The sequence below is a fragment of the Giraffa tippelskirchi genome, chromosome 10, assembly GCF_054371585.1.
Source record: "Giraffa tippelskirchi isolate mGirTip1 chromosome 10, T2T-mGirTip1v1.2.pri, whole genome shotgun sequence".
NCBI classification, from domain to species: domain Eukaryota; kingdom Metazoa; phylum Chordata; class Mammalia; order Artiodactyla; family Giraffidae; genus Giraffa; species Giraffa tippelskirchi.
Genome location: NC_137284.1, coordinates 107,281,926 through 107,303,020, shown reverse-complemented (window position 1 = coordinate 107,303,020; position 21,095 = coordinate 107,281,926). Strand labels below are relative to the sequence as shown.

Here is a 21,095-nt window from a genome sequence, read left to right as displayed (position 1 = left end):
TCCTTGGTAATTAAGATCCAATGTCTCAACCAGAGTTGTACCCCTTTCTCTTCCTGTTGGGCTGGTGCCATGAAGAACACAGATTCAGAGCCAAATTTAGTAGAATCATTGCACTGTCTCCTAGTGAAAGCATCTCTCGCCTAGGAACCTCTAAAGAATCATAGCCCAAGGTCTTGGGGCTAGGAAGCTAATACTCTTTAAGGAGTCATTAAGTGTAGAGGGCTCACTGCTTGATATCGCCTCCTTCCATTCTTTTATATCTAGACCACTGTATTATGGCTATTGGAGAGAAAGCACCACATCGGTTGTGGTTCAGAGTGTATATTTTCCTGAAGGACAGCATCTCAGGTAGATAGAATAATGCCACACTCCCCCCTCCCCACCCCCCAAGAATATGTACATATGTACCTTAATCTCTGAAATCTGTGGCTATGTCAGCCTATAAAGCAAAAAAAAACTAACATTACAGATAGAATTAGAGTTCATCTTAAGATAGGAAGAGTAGCTTGAATTATCCAGATGGGCCCAGTGTAATCAAAAATGTGCTTAAAAGTAGAAAAGAGACAGAAGAGAAACAGAGGAGCAGATGTGATGATAGAAGCAAGGTCAGAGTAGCGAGATATGACATGGACTCAACTCTCCTTTAATTGCTTTGAAGATAGAGTAAGGGAACCATGAGCCAAGGAATGCAGATAGACTCTAAAAGCTGAGAAAAGCCCAGGAAATCCTGGACTCCTGGATTCTACCTAGAGCTTACAGAAACGAACATAGCCCTACCAAAGACTTAACATGAGTGGGACCTGTACTACAAGAATACATGATAAAATTGCATTGCTTAAGCCACTAAGTTTGTGGTGGTTTTTTAACTGCAGAAACAAAAAACCAATATAGTACCTCAGTCTCTTAGGGTGTTTATCTCTCAGTGCTGTATAGATTAATCTGCAGTAAGCCATTCTACTATCAGGCCAGATGCTTATGAATGATCGGCTTTATAATGAGATCAGTAAGTTCTATGAGAGTGATTTCATTGCTGGATTTTTCTCAACATAAAATGAGTTCCTTGATTAGAAATGTAATGGTGAATTAATCCCACAGGTGGTGGTGTTGGCAGAGACACTAGCAGAGAATATAAATCCATGGGGTATCCAAATCATCTGGATAAGGTTAAGCCATGGTTACTCTCTCCTTGTACCACCATGGCCGTCTGGTACATGGACCCCTGGCAGTTTTGCATATGGGTTCACTGAGCAAGCAAGCACTGGAGTGACTGAGGAAAGAAGATAAATTTCATCCACTAAATAGGTCATCTTTTCCACCTGAATATTAAGCATCTTCTCTGTGGTAGATGCCCTTTGAAGAGTATTCACATGGGACTCAATTATCTTCATACTCTATAGCCATTCTAGGTAATTCAGCTGCCTGAATTATCCTGAAAGTATATGATACTTTCTTGTAGTCAACCTCATTCTTTCCAAGCCTTTGATCACCTGGGTAACTTAAACCATGAATCTTGTCTAGGAATAAGAGTAGATCCATACCTTAGGACATCTCTCCTTCCAGGCAGACTGGATAACCAGATGTACTACTTGAAGATTTTTTTCACTGAAAGTTCCCTTTTCCTCTCCCTATAAGGCCACCCTAGACTGTAACTTTTAGTGTGGCAGCTGGCATTCCCTGTTAGAACCAGCTTGTCATGCATATTTATTTGTAAACCAGGCCCAAGTGTTTTCTTCCTTCAACAAGGAGTTGGGACTCCTCATGAATTCCATAGAATTGGACTGAGGGAAGTGGTGGTGCATTGAAGAAAATGCCCAAATAGTCTAAGAGTCAACTACCTGTTCAAGCATTTTACTTGATCCTTCCAGGCCTGCTCAAGTGCAAACTTATATATGCCATTCCCCCTTGATAACGGGTTATTTTCTTGTCCACCCTAACTTGTGGCTTGCTGGCTCAGATAATACTGCAGTTCAATGAGTGGCTCTGTAGTATTAAGTGTTCAATCTCTTTCAGGGCCAGTAGTAAGAGGCTGTTCTCAAAAGGAAAAGTTCAGCAGTGTGGAACATGGGCTAGGTTCCAGAGTTTAGGGGTCTGTGCAGGATCTTCTTCTTGTGGCTTACCACAGAGCCCACACAGCATCATTCTTTGTAACAGGTACTTCTGGCACTAACATATTTGTGAGGTCAGAAGATCTGAGTCACAGAGAAGCTTGTATCATACCTTGGAGAAAACAAAGAGCCTCTGAAAACTATTCATAACAATCTCACAGGTAACTCAGTAAAAGACTTGAAGCAGGAAATGCAGATGAGGAGCCTATTGTCTTCAAAATGAAAGAGGCCCACCAAGCATTGTACCACCAAAGTGAGAATCAAGTCATTTTTCATTTTGATCAAAATGTTCCACTTGTCTTTCACCAATGTGTTCCTGAACATCTAAAAATGTTTTTGAGTGACAGGTCCATGATTTTTATGGGGTTTACCTTCTGCTTGCTAGATTATATGTATCTTACTAAGGCATGCAAAAAAGATCTTCATGACCCAGATAATCATAATGGTGTGATCACTCGCCTAGAACCAGACATCCTGGAATGTGAAGTCAAGTGGGCCTTAGGAAGCATCACTACGAACAAAGCTAGTGGAGGTGATGGAATTCCAGTTGAACTATTTCAAATCCTAGAAGATGATGCTGTGAAAGTGCTGCACTCAGTATGCCAGCAAATTTGGAAATCTCAGCAGTGGCCACAGGACTGGAAAAGGTAGTTTTCATTCCAATCCCAAAGAAAGGCAATGTCAAAGAATGCTCAAACTACCTCACAATTGCACTCATCTCACACGCTAGCAAAGTAATGCTCAAAATTCTCCAAGCCAGGCTTCAACAATACATGAAACGTGAACTACCAGATGTTCAAGCTGGTTTTAGAAAAGGCAGGGGAACCAGAGATCAAATTGCCAATATCTGCTGGATCATTGAAAAAGCAAGAGTTCCAGAAAAACATCTACTTCTGCTTTATTGACTATGCCAAAGCCTTTGACTATGTGGACCACGTGGATAATTCTCCAAGACATAGGAATACCAGACCACCTGACCTGCCTCTTGAGAAATCTGTATGCAGATCAGGAAGCAACAGTTAGAACCGGACATAGAACAACAGACTGATTCCAAATAGGGAAAGGAGTATGTCAGGGTTGTATATTGTCACCCTGCTTATTTAACTTATATGCAGAGTACATCATGAGAAATGCTGGGCTGGATGAAGCACAAGCTGGAATCAAGATTGCCGGGAGAAATATCAATAACCTCAGATATGCGGATGACACCACCCTTATGGCAGAAAGTGAAGAATACCTAAAGAGCCTCTTGATGAAGCTGAAAGAGGAGAGTGAAAAAGTTGGCTTAAAGCTCAACATTCAGAAAACTAAGATCATGGCAACTGGTCCCATCACTTCATGCCAAATAGCCGGGGAAACAGCGGCTGACTTTATTTTTTGGGGCTCCAAAATCATTGCAGATGGTGACTGCGGCCATGAAATAAAAGATGCTTACTCCTTGGAAGGAAAGTTATGACTAACCTAGACAGCATATTAAAAAGCAGAGACATTACTTTGCCAACAAAGGTCCATCTAGTCAAGGCTATGGTTTTTCCAGTAGTCATGTATGGATGTGAGAGTTGGACTATAAAGAAAGTTGAGCACTGAAGAATTGATGCTTTTGAACTGTGGTGTTGGAGAAGACCCTTGAGAGTCCCTTGGACTGCAAGGAGATCCAACCAGTCCATTCTAAAGGAAATCAGTCCTGAATATTCATTGGAAGGACTGATGTTGAAGCTGAAACTCCAATACTTTGGCCACCTGATGGGAAGAGCTGACTCATTTGAAAAGACCCTGATGCTGGGAAAGGTTGAAGGCAGGAAGAGAAGGGGACAACAGAGGATGAGATGGTTGGATGGCATTACCAACTCAATGGACATGAGTTTGAGTAGACTCCGGGAGTTGGTGATGGACAGGGAGGCCTATTATGCTGCAGTCCATGAGATGGCAAAGAGTTGGACATGACTGAGTGACTGAACTGACTGAAGGCATCTAAGATACTTGCTCTTACTGCTTACCAGGTCCAGTCACCATGATGTTATTAATGTGGTGGGCCCAGCATGGTGGTCTTGGAAGGTCAAATGATCAGGGACCCAAAGAACGATATTATGACAAAGAGCGGGAGAGCTGACATAGCCCTGAAGTGAGACAGTGAAGATATATCACTGTTCTTATAAGCTACTGTTTTGATTGTGTGTATACTCAGTCGTGTCTGACTTTTTGTGGCCCCATGGACTGTAGCCCGCCAGGCTTCTCTGTCCATGGAATTTTCCAGGCAAGATTACTGGAGTAGGGTGCCGTTTCCTTCTTAAGGGGATCTTCTCTACCCAGGGACTGAACCCGCATCTCTTGTGTCTCCTTCAATGGCAGGTGGGTTCTTTGCCAGCTGAGCCACCAGGGAAGCTCATCTGTTAATTGACACAGAAAGAAAAGCATTTGTTGTATCATGAGTTGCCTAATAAATACCAGGTGCTCTGTTAAATTTTTTCAGTAAATATATATACATCTGAAACATCAATTACAATTGATACACAGGTTTATTAATTTAACACTAATTTCTATCCTCCAAATGGAATCATTCTCTACTTGGCTTTTGCCCAGGTCAAAAACAGATGGGTTAAAATGGATAAGAATAGGAGTCATCACCCCTGAATCTTTCAAGTCTTTTGATGCTACCATGAACCTCTGCAATTCTTCCAGATGTGTTGTGTATTTTTTGGTTTATTATTTTGATTGAAAGGGATAATTCCAGGGTCTTCAACTTGTGGTTCCTGCCAAAGTAGCCCTTACATCAAGTCAGGGAGCCAATGAAGATATTTTTTCCATTCTCTCACAGTATGTCTTTTCCAACTATGTTCTCTACGAGAAAATAGCTTCATTCATAGAGAAGTAGGCCCATTCTAGGACTGACCAGGACCCAAACTCCATTTATCACCTTGAAATGAATGAAGTCGCTCAGTCGTGTCCGACTCTTTGCGACCCAATGGACTGTAGCCTACCAGGTTCCTCCATCCATGGGATTTTCCAGGCAAGAATACTGGAGTGGGTTGCTATTTCCTTCTCCAGGAGATCTTCCCGACCCAGGGATTGAACCCTGGTCTCCCACACTGTAGGCAGACACTTTACTGTCTGAGCCACCAGGGACTTTGCATTTATCACCTTAGACCTCCATAAACCTCCCAGTATATCTGCAGTGAAATGTAGGCTCAAAGCCAGTGTCTAATAACTTCTGAAGTATTGGTATTAATGGCTTTTTTTTTTCTTTTCCTGGTGCATTGTAGGGATGTGAGCAGGTAATTAAAGAAAATACTGTCAGACCATGTTCATGTTATGAAGACTTTATGGAATTCTTTTCACTTTTCTGGTGGGTTTTAGTGAATAATCAAAGGAAATGTTGTATGTAACTCTTAAGATTATTTATCTTCTTTATCTGTGCCCCTTTTCTTGTACGATAAAATTATAAGTTCATAAATGTTCTGGTGCCTATAGATGTTAACATGCTTTTTTGTACCCTAACTATAAAAAAATCAGAAATAATGTATTTTGGCAACCTACTTAGTTGAAAATTGTGATGACCAGAAAGAAAATAAATCTGAATGAAGACAGCACTGGATAAAAAAACATGGTCATAGACCATTTTGGGGAAGATGTGGAGAAAGATTTACAATGTACACTTATGGCAATGGGACCCGCTTTTAGCTCAAACTAAGGACTCTGGGTCTGCCCAATGGCTTCAGTTTGGAAATTAGATGAAAAGTCTTTCTTTACTTCATGTTATGGCAAACACAAGTCTGAGTTATGCTCACTAAACCTACAAGTTTTCTGATAATGTAAATCAAGTAATGTTTTGCCAGGCAGTCTATTTCTTTTCTAGAAGCACCATGATCAATTAACCACCATCATTAATTCTTATGTGTTTAAACAGTCCAGTTTCCATTCAGCCATGCTATCATGATATATTATACCTCCCTTGCTGCCACTTGGCCACTACTTGTCTGAAATCCCATCATTTCCACTGAAATCAGCGTGCCTATTTCAGTGATATCTCCTACTACCACTGGATTTCTGCCTCCCCAATCATTTTTTAAATTCCATAATAGACTATACCCTAACACCTCCCAGGTATGCAGGGGTAGGTTGTCCACAATAAATTCACTGTGATATATTAATCTTGCTAAGCTTTCAGATTCCTTCTTCCACATTATACAAAAAGTTCCAGCATCGTGATCTCATTGAATATAAATCATCAGTCTATAGGTTCAATTATCCAAATAAGTAAAATGTTAGAGTCATTTGCAGCCAGGTAAGCGAGCATATTAAATTCAGACAGTTGGATAAGTGTACCCATATTCATAAATTAACTTATACTATATTGGTCTAATAATTATTGATACCCACACTGGTACCCAGGTTCTAACTAATATGTTATCAATAAATTGAAAATGTTCAGTATATAAGCTATATCTTCCCAGATAGACTTTACAGTTCTCCCCTTGAGGTGTGCTGGGATCTGATCTTTTCTCTAGATCTGGAGGTAATGAGAGAAATGGGGAATGGTTTTGCAGAGAAAAAATATCCTCTGGGGAGCAACTTAAAACAGGAAAAATATGATCTTAACCTTCATGTAAGAGATTCGTTGATGCTACATATTCAACTTTCAGTAACCCAGCACAATTCAGTTCAAATCTGATCATTAGCTATATGTGCCCTGAGGCTATAAGAAATTTGATATTTTGAGGCTGCTATAGCATATCTGATCCTCAGGAATGCCTTGAGAGTTAAATCACTGAGCTTATAATTTTATTTCTGTTAGTTCCCCAGCACTATTAGAAATATCCAGCCCATTTCATGAGTTTTTCTTTATTTATTAATACCGTAATGATCGGATGAGGCAGCTATTTGATCTCTTAAAGCCTTTCTTCAAACAGCAGTTTATCCTAGGCAACCACATGTAATAACTGAAGTAATCTTGATGTCATTGTACGTTACATATCATCAGTATTCATTCCCCACAAGCAATGAGTCTTTCTGAACAATGCAAACACTTCCTAACTATTTAACTCCATCAATCCCCTTCCAACCTTTTATGGTATTGTTAGCATATGTTTTACTTTACAGATTCTACGAACTCCACGGGCACAATTATTGTTATTATCATAAACAATATTTTAAAAATTTACCCATGCATTTTTACCTTTTCCCAGTGCTTTCATTCTTTTTCTATTGAAAATTAAAAAAAATTAACTGGAGTATAGTTGATTTCCAATGCTGTGTTAGTTTTCTGCTGCACAGCAAAGTGAATCAGTTATACATATACATATATCCACTCTTTTTTAGATTCTTTTCCCATATAGGTCATTGTAGAGTATTGAGTAGAGCTCCCTGTGCTATACAGTAGCCCCTTATTATCTATTTTATATATAGTAGTATGTATGTATATGTCGATCCCAGCCTCCCAATTTATCCCTCCTCCTTTATAACCATAAGTTTGTTTTTCACATCTGTGACTCTATTGCTGTTTTGTAAATAAGTTCATTTATACCATTTTTTGATTCCACGTATAAGTGATAGCATGTGATATTTGTCTTTCTCTGTCTGACTTACTTCATTCAGTATGATAATCTCTAGGTTCATCCATGTTCCTGCAAATAGCATTATTTCATTCTTTCTTATAGCTAAGAAAGAAAGTGAAGTCGCTCAGTTGTGTCTGACTCTTTGCAACCCCATGGACTATAGCCTACCAGGCTCCTCCATCCATGGGATTTTCCAGGCAAGTGTACTGGAGTGGGTTGCTATTTCCTTCTCCAGGGAATCTTCCTGACCCAGGGATTGAACCTGGGTCTCCTACATTGTAGGCGGATGCTTTACCATCTGAGCCACCAGGGAAGTCACCTTCTTATAGCTAAGTAATATTCTATTACGTATATGTACCACATCTTCTTTATCCATTCCTCTGTCAATGGGCATTTAGGTTGCTTCCACGCTTTCATTCTTTCCCTGAAGTTCTATATTTTCATCATAGATTACTGTCTTTTAGTCTGAAGAATTTGTTTTGACACTTTTTTTTTTACAGCTGAGGTAATTAATTTTCTTAATTATTTGTAACAAATGTACCATACTAATATAGATGTAAATAACAGGAAACCTTTCAGACTTGGGCAGATCTATTCAGTCTATCAGTTACTAAAAATACTGGGCAGAGCTATGGAAAAGCTTCAAGGTATATGATCTCTCTTCCTTTGTAGTATGGTTAAGTTTTATCTAGGTGTAGCAATTTCCTCATCTTTCTTCTCTGGGCAAAGGTAGAGTGAGGGTCTCCAGTTGTTGGGGCTGCAGAGCTGGCTCAACAGAGGCTCTGTTTCCTGGGGCACACAGGTGAACTTTGCATGAGAGGAAAATGGTCATAGCAAGTACTATGTATAAGAGCCATGGAGGAGGTGATGTGGAAATGTTGCCTGGAAAGGCTTCCTAGAGAAGACTTTGAAGGATGGTTGTGTGTGTGTGTGTGTTAGTCGTTCAGTCATGTCTGACTCTTTGTGACCCCACGGACTGCAACCTGCCAGGCTTCTCTGTCTATGGAATTCTTCAGGCAAGAATACTGGAGTGGATTGACAGATGGTTAGGAGTTCATAACCCAGCTAACTAACAAAGCCAGTTAGAATTAATGAAGCAAGAGTTTCTTAGATTGAAAAGAGAGTGTTAGGAAAATGCAGAGGCCAGAGGAAGTGGTGCTTAGGTTCCACCTCACATGCTATTAGACACACCATCCACATCTTTGCGTAACAATTTAAGGAAAAAATAAAATCATGCTTGTGTGCATGTGGCTACAGTAGAGAATCATTTTACACATATGGGCATGAACTCCAAACAGGAAAATAAATGACTCTCAAATCACATTAATAGTCATGTGGTTACAATGTGCTTGGGCCAGGAGCTGCCTGCAGAGAGAGATGTGACTTGCCCAAAAAGCTAACACTTGAGTAAAATGCAGATGCATAGTAGAAAACCAGGCCATCCCACTGTGAGAATCCAGGCAGTAACAAGATATCATACCCAGTCGGGGCTTGTCTTCTTCAAGGTCTGTCTCTTAATGACCTCTCAAAATAGGCCAGCCATTTCTGTGATGCCTAGAGCAAGGTGCTATGTGGACGTCTTTTCTAATCTTTTCTGATGACAGGCCTGGTGACCTTCAGTGGCACACAAACTTTTTGACGGAAAAAAAAAGTATAAAGTGCAGAAACCTAAACAATGCAGTTCCCAGGATTAGCAGACCATGTCCAGCCTTCACCTTGAATTCTTCATCTTGCTTAGTTTTCCATTAACATGAGACAAGGTATTAAAAAGGTCGGGGTTTTCAACCAGACCAGGGTGGTTGATTTTCTTTATGGGTCTATCTTTGCAGCAAAATTAAAAGCCTCACTTTAAAAATTTATTAACAGCTCAAGAGGCCAAAAAGAAATCTTAAAGTGATGTTCAGAGAAACATTCTGTGGCCTGGAGAGGGGTGCTCATGTTATTAATGTGAAACTACCTGTACCCATTCTCCTTTCAATAGCTTGTCAGGGCACAAAGCCTCCCTTATAAGATCTGACAAGCGTATGTTCTAGAGGAAGCGGAGGGGAAGCTCTCCGTTCATATGACTAATTAGACGGACTTCATGCTGGGTTGCTCTTTTTTGATGCGGGTCCTGGTCCTAATTGTCAGTTTGCTCCTCAGAAAGTAAGGTTGAGTTCAAATGCTTATGTGCCCTGTTTTCTTTTAGCATTCCTGACCTGAAACTGATGCGGGGTGACAGGGAACAGACGGGAAAGAGACTTCTCGTTGCATTCAGAGTAAACCTTTTCAAGTTCCCCACTTGGAAGACTGGACCACTAGCAGCAGCTTTTACAAGCTATGTTTATCAATTAATATGGCTCACACCAGCTGGGAGTTCTGCCTAGGCACGCGAGCCTCTGTGATGCGCAGCTCAGCCCAAGTGAAGAGACCAGAGGTGCTTATTGGTCATGTCTGCTTGGATAGCTATCCAAAGGCCAAGGCAGTTACTGCCACAGACATGGCAATGTGTTTAGGGATAATATTGGGAAATGAAGTATGACAGGTTGATTTCAAGAATGGCTGCAATTCTTTACCCCTCCCTATAGCCATGCCCTTTGCAGTGTTCCTCCTATCAAAGGTTGGGGTCTATTGCCCCACCTTTAAATATGGGCTGGCCTTTTGATTTGCATTGCCCAATTGAGTGAGGTGGAAGTGAGTTTATATGAGCATCAAGGCCAGATCTGGAGAGGTCTGAGCCCTGATGCTCTATCTCTTGTGACAATGCTTCATGCACTAGTGGAAGACTGAGAGATCATATAAAGCAGAGCTGAAGCATCCCAACTGTGCCATCCTAGATCATTCTACACCCAGCTGACCCACCACCTGACTGAAGCGTAATCAAGCCCAGCAAGATCAACCCAGCTTGACTCAGGCCATAATCGTAAGTACCACACAGCCAAATTGTAGACTTAAGAGCAAAATGAAATGCTTATTGTTTTCAGTGATTTAATTTTGAGGTGTGTTTTAGTTCAAGTCCTCTGGGAAGCAGATACCAAGCTGGAATTACAGGTACAAGGGATTTCCTGGATTAAATGCTATTGAAAGATAAAGAGGAGAAACCGAGAAGTTGAGAGCCTGAGCCTGAAGGCTGAGACACAGGTCTGACCACTGTGGAAGTCAGAGGGAAGGAAAGATTGAGTAGTTAAGAGCTTCAGGCTGCAGCACAGGGCTAGAAATGTTCTGGCAGCCTTGTGGTCGGCCAAAGGAACCCCATGTGAAAGAAATCCCATGTTTTTGCAGGAGTGGCTCTGTATTATCATGCCCACTGTGTTCAGTCATTGGAAATATGAATCATATCCTTACTGACTTGGGGATGGATCCAGGAGGGCAGCTGCTGCTGCTGCTGCTAAGTCGCTTCAGTCATGTCCGACTCTGTGCGACCCCATAAACGGCAGCCCCTCAGGCTCCTCCGTCCCTGGGATTCTCCAAGCAAGAACACTGGAGTGGGTTGCCATTTCCTTCTCCAATGCATGAAAGTGAAAAGTGAAAGTGAAGTCACTCAGTCATGTCCGACTCTTCGTGACCCCATGGACTGCAGCCCACCAGACTCCTCCATCCATGGGATTTTCCAGGCAAGAGTACTGGAGTAGGTTGCCGTTGCTTTCTCTGAGGAGGGCAGCAGTTGGACCATTAATCAGTTATACTCCCCACAGCAGGAAATACAAATGACTTAAGTTGGTTTGTTACCCAACATTATTAAGGCAACAGATATACTCATCAGGTCAGTTCATTCACTCAATTGTGTCCTACTCTTTGCAACCCCATGGACTGCAGCATGCCAAGCTTCCCTGTCCATCACCAACTCCTGGAGCTTGCCTAAACTCATGTCTATTGAGTCAGTGATGCCATCCAACCATCTCGTCCTCTGTTGTCCCCTTCTCTTCCTGCCTTCAATCTTTCTCAGCCTCAGGTCTTTCCTAATGAGTTGGCCCTTCATATCAGGTGGCCAAAGTATTGGAGCTTCAGCATCAGCATCAGTCCTTCCAATGAATATATTCATACACAGGACAAATAGGTTTCTGTCCCTCTAGAGACTTTTGTTGTGTTGTGAGCTTAGCCTATTTTCACCCTATCATGTCTCTGTAACTAAAACAAGGGGAGAATCTTTTCATTGAATCACATCAAAATGTTTAAAGGTTTTGGCTAACTGTAGCTTCTAGACCAAGAATGTCCTGTTAAAAATGCAACAGACTCAACATTCCGTTCCTCTAGAAGGCATTATTTTGTTCATTATTTTGTCCAGGAAGGTGTCACATAGTGTCCACAGTGGTAGGCCAGGATGAAACAGAGTCCTTGCTTAAAGGCTTTTAATTACCTAGATTTGAAATTGGCTTCAACTTGTGAGATAAAATTTGTGGAATATTGTTGTTGATGACAAATCCTTTATATATCTGTATGGCCTAGATTAGCATGCCTCATTATTAATTGTTTTTATAAAAGCAGCTTAATTACTAAGCATTTGTAATCACAATTATTAATTAGTGTTTTATAGATATCTGGGAAGAAGATACAACCTCAAATTCAATTAACAATTATGGAGCTCCTTTTATTGCTAGGCATTTTGCCAGGAACATATTTTATTGAATTCTCACTCAAACTACAGGAGGTACTTATTATCTCTGTTTGTCTCAGTGATCACACTGCTGGTAACTCAAAGAGCACAGACTTGGAGTTGGGCTTCTGACTTCATAATTCACCTACTCCACAATCATTCACTGAGCATCCAAAGTATTCTAGGAGCTGTGCTATTTGATAGTAATGCAAACACAGTTCCTGTTCTCAAATCATCTGCAGATTAGTAGGTAAGACATATATTATGTTTTTATGGACCTCAGTGAGATACATGCTATAATTGAGAGAAGCACAGAGCACTTAAGACACAGAAAGGAAACCTCTTTTAGGATATTTGTGTTCTCTCAAAATTTGTATGTTGAAGTTTGAACTCAGTACTCAGATGTGACTGCATTTGGAGACTGGGTCATTAAAGAGGTAGTTAAGGTGAAATATGGTCATATTACTAATCCAATATGACTTGTGTTCTTATAGGAAGAGGAGATTGGCCACAGACATGTACACACACAGAGGAGAGACTATATGAAGAGACAGGGAGATAACAGCCATCTCTAAGGCAGGGAGACAGGCTACAGGAGAAACCAAACCTGCTGACACCTTGATTTTGGTCCTCTAGCCTCCAGAGCTGTGAGAAAACAAATCTCTGCTATTTAAACCATCCAGTCTGTGGTATTTTCTTATGGCAGCCCTAGCAAACTAATACAGAACCTAGTTATACTGAGTTGGGTAGTGGGAAAAAAAGCCATTACAGGAGGACCTCAAAGAGAGAGGCATCAGGATGTAAGAGTGAACATGAAACAGAGATGAGGAAACATGGCATTTAGCCCCTGCCGGCCATGGCATCACTGAGTAGCCTTTAGCAAGTCACTTCCCTGCCTCTGGGCATCAGCTTTCTCACCTGTGAAATGAGAGGATAAACCTTGAAGAGGGTTTCTAAAAATGTTTCATGGAACACTGATTCCTCGAGACACTTCTCAGAAGAAGGGAGATAGGGAGGTCTCTGTGGGGAGATACTGTACACTGTACACTACATTCCCTCTTCGGTGTTAAAAACACTGAGCTGCACATTGTGGGTTCTGAGAAGTCCTGTTTTATGTAGAATTCACCTATTTATTTAGCCACAAGACACCATTTCCATAGCACATTCTGTAATACTAATGTGGGTTCCAAAGTAACCACACTGAGCCATTCAGGTCCAAGTTTCTTATCTCTCTGTTTTTAGACTCCAATACTTAGGACTTTAAATATTTAAAATAAAACATTTTAAAAAGTCCCAAATACAAAGTCTTTAGAGTCTAGGGCTTAGACCTGTGACTTACCAGCCATTGATCCAAAGAGGTAGTTCTAACACCAGAAACAAATGGTGGAAAGGAGATGGCATTTATTTGGTTTGTATTCTCCTACTTGATATTTGTCTATTTATTTCTAGTATTTAAACCTGATTCTTTTTGATTGTCTTATTTCTTTAGCAAAAAGTCATCAGGCAATGTTGAATGATAGTGATGATAGTGGAAATCTTTGTCTTGTTTTTGACTTTAATGCAAACACTCCAGTGTTGCACTATTAATTTGATCTTGACTGTCAATCAAAAAAAACGTATTCTTTACTATGTTAAGGAAATATCTTTTTATTTATAGCTTTTAAAGATTTTTTTTTAACAGAAGTTCTGTTGTCTTTTAACAAAACCTTTTTTGGCTTTTATAGATATAATCATATGCCTTTAACCTTTGAATTATTAGTGTTTAACAATTATTCATTTGTTATTCATTTGATAAAATTGTCCTTACACTATTAGGACAGTGGAACTTAGTCATGATATATTATGTTGTTGTTATTGTTCAGTTGCTCAGTCGTGTCCTACTCTTTGGGACCCCATGGACTGCAGCATGCCAGGCTTCCCTGTTTTTCACCATCTCCCAGAGCTCGCTCAAACTCATATCCATTGAGTCAGTGATGCCATCCACCCATCTCGTCCTCTGTCATCCCCTTCTCCCCCTGCCTTCAATCTTTCCCAGCATCAGGGTCTTTTCTAATGGGTCGACTCTTTGCATCAGGTGGCCAAAATATTGGAGATTCAGCTTCAGCATCAGTCCTTCCAATGAATATTCAGGATTGATTTACTCTAGGATTGACTGGTTTGTAGTATGTGTTGATTGATTTCAGAATTTCAACTGAATATAATTATTGACTTTTAGCTGACTATGTGTGTATATTCAATCACTTCAGTTGTGTGTGACTCTTTATGACCCTGTGGACTGTAGCCCGCCAGGCTCCTCTGTCCATGGAATTCTCCAGGCAAGAATGCTAGAGTGGGTTGCCATGCCCTTCTCCAGGAGATCTTCCCAATCCAGAAACTGAACCGGAGTCTCCTGAATCTCCTGCATTGCAGGCAGATTCTTTTACCACTGAGCCACAAAGGCTCAACTGACTATAATCAGATGTATATTTTATATAAACATTTTCAACAAAGCAAAATTTTGAATACCCCATCAAATTACACCAGGATGCTTTAGTTACTTTATATGATCAAACTGCCCAACTCTGGTTCAAGGTGATAGCAGTAGTCAGCTGTTAATCTATTGGAATACTCAGCAATGCATGCATAGAATTTGATGAAATATGGACAATCTTCTAAAGAAAATTGTCATGCAAATCTCAGTTTATATACATTAGGTGTAGGAACAACAAATATTACAAAAAGAGTTGTTTTTTAAGGCCAAATTATAAAATAAGGCCTGGAGAAGGAAATGGCAACCCACTCCAGTACTCTTGCCTGAAAAATCCCATGGATGGAGGAGTCTGGTAGGCTACAGTCCATGGGGTCGCAAAGAGTTGGACACGACTGAGAGACTTCACACACACACACACATAAAATAGGCAATGAAATAGGAATTAAAAATATGTTAGCAATTATCTTTGAAAATTCTCCTTTATTAACCCACTTAATAAAATATTAATATATAAAAATTTTTTTTCTGATAGGTTCAGTTCTGACTGTGAAAACATCACATCTGATCTCTGTTAACAAATACACCTAACGTGTTCTTGTTGCAAGATCCTAGATTTAGAAGTGGTATCTTATCTAAGGACTTCCCTGGTGGTTCAGATGATAAAGAGTCTGTGCAATGTGGGAGACCCAGGTTCAAACTTTTTCTCAGATTGACTTTTAGAATATGTAAACAACAGAGCTAGACTAATTATTATGATAAAGTGGAAAAAATCACCAGAATGGATATTCTATATCTCTTATCTAAATAATGTAAAACAAAACAAAGAAAATAAGACACCAGGGGAAATGGCATTAGGCTGATTTATTTGGTAGTTAACCAGTTTATTTCAAATTTATTACTGATTTAAATGCTAACTCAAATCTTGATAGTAATACTCAGATACACATCAGTGACAGATTATTAATTTATGCTTATGTCAGCAGTGTTTCCCATCCATGGAGATAATCAGGCTTTGGAGATCTTCAGGAAAACACACACACACACACACATTAAGTCCCCTAACATCATTAGCCTCTTGATTTCTCTTACACCATAGCAATAACCGCAGAGCTCAACTTGTGCAAAAGCACTGTTACAGAAGCCATCGAAAAACACCTTTGTAGTTTTTTCAATCCAGAGAATTCTTGGACAACTTCTTTGCTAAATGAGGAGCATGATGCAATGGATCATAGAATATTAGGGTTAGAAGGGCCCCAATTTACTGTTGATAGCTCAGTTGGCTTTATCACATGCATTCCCTTATTTTTTGGACATCGTTGAAAGCACTTAAGACAAATGCCATATCAAGAAATTGAGGAATAGTCTCAGATAAGAGCAGAGTAGTATTCTCCTATGTGCAACTGTATCTGTGGACCCAAACTAGAAATATTCTCTTATTGAAATTACAGAATGCCAGAACTGAGTGAACTTAGAGATCCTTTTGTTCTTCCAGTTTGTTATAAAGTAAGTGCCAGAGTGCTTGAGTGATGTGCTTTCTCACTATAGCACAGTGCCCACAAGCTCATCTGTCTCATTTCTTTGACGGCATTTACCAAACTCATGTTAGATTAGAGTTATATGACAAGCCAGGGTATGTGGGCATGAGTGTTGTGTGCCATTCTAAGCCTGGCATAATCTTCTTCTCTTACTTATTAGTCAAACTCAGAGGATGCTGTGGTGGACTCAGGAACTTCTAGAAGCTAGAAGCCCAAATGATGAAAAAAACTGATTTCCCTAAAATAACACATTAAAGGCTGGACACTCAATTGGACCATGACATGGGTGAGAACTATAGTGCTAGGCTACTAAAATTTGGGGAGTTGTCTGTTACAGCAACTAGTGAAATTATCTGACTAATACACTGATGGTGTAACTTGGTGGTAAAAAAGTTATAAACAGGATTTCTAATATACTACCCTTGCTCTCAATTACTTACCATTCTTTAGGCAGAAATTATTTATCTGCACAGGAATGTTTTTCTTCTTGAACACCTTCCAGGAGAGGAGAAATTAAACTTTTGCAAAGCTGAGTGACAAGCTATGGATGTGATCAAACTTACAAGTTCTCAGTTTTTCTGATAGTAGCATGTACTTTTTTTTCTTTCAGATGTGGTTGTTGGGCAATTGTCCAATGTGAAATGAACTGTGCTTTTTTCTCATTGCTTTTAAGACATGGAGGAACTTAGCAATGTTTAGGCACCTCTGGAAATTTCTCAGGAGTCAAGGGAAATGACTCAATCTGCTCGGATAAGATGGTCTCATCTGCTTTTCATGATTCCATTTATTCTTATCATTTGCTTAGAAAATGATTAAGAACACCATAGGTGGGGAATATTGCACTTGACTCTCTGGTTTGTTAATTGAAAATGGAGCTTCCATTAAGCTGTGGATGGCCTGTCTCCATAAATTTGCAAATGAGCCTGAAAATCATCTCAATTTCATGTTCATGGAGAGATAGAATGTTTGCTCTTTCTAGCCACTGTATTAGACTTGCTGTTATATCTCATTGTGCTAAAAAAGGGTGAATTCTGTTTCTTACTTGGAAATAATGACCTTTTCAAGTGACGTTTCCTGTGAGATATTTTTTCTGTTCTTGTTACTTATTCCAATATGTTTTTCTGATTTAAATTTTTTCAGACTATGATAAAGGATAATTTACTTTTAGTCTTTTTGTGTCACTTATTTTACACTTCTTTCTTAGAAAAATAGAACTTTGGGAAAAAATAAAATTTTTGACAGAGAAAGACAAACATCATATGATATCACCTATATGTGGAATCCAGTAAAATGATGCAAATGAATTTGATGAACACTTTAACTTGAGTTGACCAATTGACGTGTTTTTCAGTCCCCAGATAGTTGAATTGTAATTGACTCCCTTTGGAGATTATCTCATAATTTTCAAGGCAGATTATGAAGCAGTTTGACCTAAACCAACATCTGTTTGAAGAAGTTAGAAAAAGACCAGCAAAATAAACTCAAATAAAGTAGAAGGAAATACATATGATAACAGAAAATTAATAAAATGGAAAATATAGATACGATAGAGAGGGTCAACAAGACCAAAATTTTGTTCTTTGACAAGACTATTAAAGTTGATCAAGAAATAAACTGGCAAAACTGACCAAGAAAAACAAGAGAGATCGCTCTTATTTTCTAATATATTCATTTCAGGGCTATAATATTCCTTCTTAAAAACCTTTTTGGCTGCAACCCATAAGCTTTAAGTGTAGATGTTTTTTGGTTAGCATTATATTCAGATGATTTCTAATTCCATTATGATTTCTTCTTTGACCCACAGTTTATTGAGGAGTATATTGATTAATTTCCAAGCACATTGATTTTATCTAATTTTTAGGTTTATTTCATTGTGGTCAGAGGTTATTCTTCACAGGATTTCAACCACTTGAAATTTTGATGAGATTTTCTTCATGACCTATTATTAATATAAGTACCATTTTAAAAAATATTCTATTTGTACTTGAAAGACACATATGCTGTGTTGTACATATGTCAGTTGGTTTAAGTATATAATCATGTTGTTAATGTTGTCTATGTTCTTCCTGACTTTTGTCTGTCAATAGGGATACAGAAGATTTCAGCAACATGATTACAAGTAACTTACCAGTTTCTGAGAGAGACAATTATAGATTTGTTTCTTTTTCCTTATAACTCTGTCAGAACTTCTCTTTATATATTTTGATGGCATATTTTAGGTATATATACACTGGTGAACAAACCTTTTATTATTATATATTGTATTTTTAATCTCCAGTAAATATTTTATACCTAAAGTCTGCTAGTTTAATATTAACACAGCAACATCAGCTTTCATTTGGTTGTCACTTTCATTGACTATGTATAAATATTATATATAACATATATGTGATTATTTAATGTTCTCTTTCTTGTTTCTCATGTTTTATATGTGCCTCTTAGATGCTATATATAGTTTTTTCTTTCTAAACTCAGTCTCACTATCTTTGTCTATGATTAATATTTATTTCATTCTTTTATGCAGTGAGAAGTATTATAATACAATACTATGACTAAATCTGTAAAAAAAAAAAAATGTACACCCAATTTAAAAGCTTGGATTTGGGGTTGTAGGCAGTAAGACTTGATTGTAGCTACTGACTAAGAAAATTCTTACTGAGTTTCTGGACGGTACCCAAACAAGTCATAAGACAGACAAGATCGTCTGAAACATTTTTTTTTTTCTTTTCCTGAGAGTCATATTATCTGACAGAGTACATGAGATCATGAGATGGGAAGCAGGAGTGACCTGCCTGGCCAGTCAGCTCGGGCCCATCTACCCTGGCTCCTTACAAGCGACAAATGCCAGGGCCAGATTGCCCTGACATCCAGGATGCCCTGAGGGGTGTTCCGTTCCTTCTCTGATCCCCAGTGACTGGAAGCAAAGTGGCCACGTGCAGATTCTCAGCCTTCTGTGCAGATTTGGGGCTGTGGTGTGGGACAGGAGTGTTTCCACCTTCGGTGTTTGTCTAAGTAGATTTCCATCTGAAGGATGACAGCACTTTTACCCCTCTATCTCAGATTTCAAATCATGATGACATGATTCCAGTGCTTCATTCTCTAGTCTGACAGAGATGATACCTAGAGTTAATGGAGCTCCCTGTGTAGTCCTGACTATACTATTTATATTCAATCGTACCTTTGAATCTGTCTCTTGCACATGGGGCATGAGTGCCATGAATAATTCTGCCTATTATTCAAATTTAGTCTCCTTTATATCCTGGTATAAATTAAGCATTCTATAAAATGATGAGGACATGAAAAAGGAGTAAATAATCTGTATAGTAGCTGTTTTACTGAGGAATGTGGAAGAGTTAGAGAAAGTCAGTGATACGAGAGAAAACGTTCCTTTGCATTTGTTTACATGTCTTTTCTTTGGGAACCTACTGCTGTAAAGAGGTTAAGACATGCTTAATTATTATATATAACTTGAAGTTCAAAGTGGCGTCTTCCTTTTGTCTCCAGTTTATAATGCAAATTATTATTTTTCATGAAATTCCTGCAGTAGTTCTTAGTATTTTGCTACTGAAAAGAGTTAGGGGCAATAATCACACAGTGTGATACCTGCCTGGTTTGTATTTGTTAGAATCCAGCCCTCTCCGTGATGTTCAGGTTTCAGCAGAAGAAGGTGTAACCAACGACTTTGAGCTCTTGGGGCTTGGTTCTTTCTGCCAAGGAGGAGCTACATGTTTTTTTTTTTTTTTTAATATAAGCTACTTTAAAGAAAGACTGTATTATTTACAATAATGCTGAAAGCTATCTGACAACTGGCAACTCAATATTGCTTTGAATATGAGAGAATTCAACATCCTCTCCAACGATTTAAATTCTAAAACAAAATGTGTACCCCTGAACCCAAACCATCACATAATCATAGAGGCTTCTGCCCAGATGAATACAGCTACTTGACAAAGAACCAAGGGCTACTGGGAACAGAATGTACTGATATTGATGGCTCTTTCTAACTAGTAGTTTGAAAGGAATCATGCAATTTTGTTTAGGGTATATAAAGTGACACAAAAGGCAAAGAAAAAAGGAAAGATATACCCATTTGAATGCAGAGTTCCAAAAAATAGCAAGGAGAGATAAGAAAGCCTTACTCAGTGATCAATTCAAAGAAATAGAGGAAAATAATAGAATGGGGAAGACTAGAGATCTCTTCAAGAAAATTAGAGATACCAAGGTTACATTTCATGCAAAGATAGGCACAATAAAGAATAGAAATGGTATGGACCTAACAGAAGCAGAAGATATTAAGAAGATGTGGCAAGAATAAACAGAAGAACTATACAAAAAGGATCTTCGTGACCCAGATATCCTGGAATGCGAAGTCAAGTGGGCCTTTGGAAACATCACTACGAACAAAGCTACTGGAGGTGATGGGATTCCAGTTGAACTATTTCAAATCCTGAAAGATAATGCTGTGAAAGTGCTGCACTCAGTATGCCAGCAAATTTGGAAAACCCAGCAGTGGCCACAGGACTGGAAAAGATCAGTTTTCATTCCAATCCCAAAGAAAGGCAATGCCAAAGAATGCTCAAACTACAGAATGCACAATTGCACTCATCTCACACGCTAGTAAATTAATGCTCAAAATTCTCCAAACCAGGCTTCAACAGTACATGAACTGTGAAATTCTAGATGTCCAAGTTGGTTTTAGAAAAAACAGAGGAACCAGAGATCAAATTGCCAACATCTGTTGGATCATAGAAAAAGCGAGAGAGTTCCAGAGAAACATCTACTTCTGCTTTATTGACTATGCCAAAGCCTTTGACTGTGTGGATCACAATACACTATGGAAAATTTTTAAAGAGATGGGAA

General features: G+C 39.1%; 1 long non-coding RNA gene across 1 annotated transcript in view; it reads left to right on the top strand.

Annotated features, from left to right (window-relative positions):
• The window catches only part of LOC145523619 (uncharacterized), a 219,204-nt gene that overhangs the window by 82,662 nt on the left and 115,447 nt on the right, over positions 1-21,095 (top strand). The window contains exons 4-5 of the long non-coding RNA XR_014066783.1: positions 9,846-10,073; positions 10,416-10,559. This is a non-coding gene — a long non-coding RNA (uncharacterized LOC145523619). The remainder of the gene's footprint in view (positions 1-9,845; positions 10,074-10,415; positions 10,560-21,095) is intronic.